General features: G+C 48.6%; 1 protein-coding gene across 7 annotated transcripts in view; it reads right to left on the reverse strand.

The window, feature by feature from the left end:
- Positions 1-2,500, reverse strand: part of LOC126986413 (lachesin-like) — a 105,790-nt gene that overhangs the window by 39,298 nt on the left and 63,992 nt on the right. The window lies entirely within an intron of this gene.

Below are 2,500 nucleotides of genomic sequence, written 5' to 3' on the forward strand. Positions count from 1 at the left end.
CTTGGGCGGCGAAATGTTTAGTAATACGGCTTATCCATAAAGGTCAGAGAGGGGATCAATCAGGTTTAAATTAGTGTTTCTTGAGGTTCACGGTACAGAGGGAAGGTCAAACTATCACCAGGGCCTTAAAACTACTACTGGAAATGCCTACAACTCCTACGAAAGCCTTGTTAAATTTGTGTATACTTGGGCGGCGATATGTTTAGTAAAAAGGCTTAAAGATAAATCAGTTAAATTGGTTCACAAAATCCAGGGTTAGTGTGTCACCCAAGGGGTTTCACGGGAGGGTTTTGTGTCGGCAACAGTGTGTCAGGGCGGGCAGGACATCTGATCTCCTTCACTTCATCTTCCGGGGCAAATATTGGGACGTCTCTCTTTCCTGCCTCGTCCTGTCTGTCTGTCTGTCTGTTTGTCTCTCTCTCTCTCTCTCTCTCTCTCTCTCTCTCTCTCTCTCTCTCTCTCTCTCTCTCTCTCTCTCTCTCTCTCTCTCTCTCTCTCTGCGTTGCTTTGAGAATATTTAACCATACGATGAGAGAGAGAGTAGAGAGTTCTCTTGCAAGGTCATACATTAATAAAACTTACATTATGCAACAGAGGAGGAGGAGGAGGAGGAGGAGGAGGAGGAGGAGGAAGAGGAGGAAGAGGAGGAGGAAGAGGAAGTGACGTTATTAATTTTTTGGTTGCTTCCTTCATTAGTCTTCCTCCCTTCCTCCTTCCTTCCCTTCCCTTCCCATCTATTTCCTCTGCTTCCCTTCCTCTCTTCCTTCGTTTCCTCCTTCCCTTCTCTTCTTCCTCTCCATTCCTCCCTTTCCGCTTTCTCTCCCTTCCTTTCCTAACTTCCCTCCCTTCCTTTCTCTTCTTCCTCTCCATTCCTCCCTTTCCGCTTTCTCTCCCTTCCTTCTCTTCCTTTTCTCTTCCCTTCTCTTCTTCCTCTCCATTCCTCCCTTTCCTCTTTCTCTCCCTTCCTTTCCTAACTTCCTTCTCTTCCTTTCCTCTCCCCTTCCCTTCTTTCCCTCCTTCCCTTCTATTCCCTCCCTTTCCTCCCTCCCTACATCTCCCTTCCATCATCCTTCTCTTCCCTCTCTCCCTTCTCTTCCTCCTTCCTCTCCTTCCCTTCCCATTCATTTCCTCTCCTTCCCTTCCTCCCTTCCTTCGTTTCCTCCTTCCCTTCTCTTCTTCCTCTCCATTCCTCCCTTTCCTCTTTCTCTCCCTTCCTTCTCTTCCTTTCCTCTCCCCTTCCCTTCCTTCTTCCCATCCTTCCTTCTCCTTTCCCTTCCCTCCCTCCTTCCCTTCTATTCCCTCCCTTTCCCTTCCACCCTCCTTCTCTTCCCTCTCTCCCTTCTCTCCCTTCCTCTTTCCCTTCCCTTCCTTACTTCCCTCCTTTCTTGCCTCCCTCTCTCCCTTCTCCACTTCCATTCTTCCCTCTTCTCCCTTATCTCCCTTTTCCCTCCACCCCTGTTCTTACTCTCCCTTCCTTCCTTCCCTCTCTCCCTTCATTTATCCTCTCCCTTCCTTACTTCCCTCCATCTCTCTCTCTCTCTCTCTCTCTCTCTCTCTCTCTCTCTCTCTCTCTCTCTCTCTCTCTCTCTCTCTCTCTCTCTCTCTTCCAGTTGCCTTCCTCCTTCCTCTCCCTCCCTCACTCCCCCCCCCTTCCTCCCTCCCCCCCTTCCTTCCTCTCCCTCCCTTCCTTCCTCATCCTCCCTCCCTCCCTTCCTTCCTTCCCTCATTCCCACCAAATTTATGAGCAGAAAAAACTAGACAACAATAACTACCATTCTTACTACAACAATAGAACGACCACTACTACTACTACTACTACGACTACTACTACTATTACTATTACTACTACTACTACTACTACTACTACAATTACTACTACATCTACTACTACTTCTCAAACCAAGATCACCACCACCACCACTACTATTACTACTACTACTACTACTACTACTACTACTACTACTACCACTACTACTACTACTACTACTACTGCAATCGACGCGTCAAAAGTTCTTATACAAACAGACATGAAGCGACTTTTTAACCCCCGCGGCGTGACCCAGCACACGAGAGAGAGAGAGAGAGAGAGAGAGAGAGAGAGAGAGAGAGAGAGAGAGAGTTCATTAGCTCCACATGTGACTACGAACCACAAAGGGAGATTTTCACCCTTAAAGAGCGAGGGAGTAAGGGTGAAATTCGCGATCCTCTCCCTTTTTCGAAATCAGGAAGGAGGAGGAGGAGGAGGAGGAGGAGGAGGAGGAGGAAGAGAATTGGAGGAGGAGGAGGCTTGGAGGAGAAGCACGTCCCTGTCCTCCTCCTCCTCCTCCTCCTCCTCCTCCTCCTCCTCTTCCTCCTCCTCCTCCTCCTTTTTGAGTATTAAGTCTTGTAATTATCATTTCCTAAATATACGAAAAGCTTTATCAATGGGGCCAAGCTCTCCTCCTCCTCCTCCTCCTCCTCTTCCTCCTCCTCCTCCTCCTCCACCTCCTCCGCGACATTC

Source organism: Eriocheir sinensis, chromosome 61 (genome assembly GCF_024679095.1).
Source record: "Eriocheir sinensis breed Jianghai 21 chromosome 61, ASM2467909v1, whole genome shotgun sequence".
In the NCBI taxonomy this organism is placed as follows: domain Eukaryota; kingdom Metazoa; phylum Arthropoda; class Malacostraca; order Decapoda; family Varunidae; genus Eriocheir; species Eriocheir sinensis.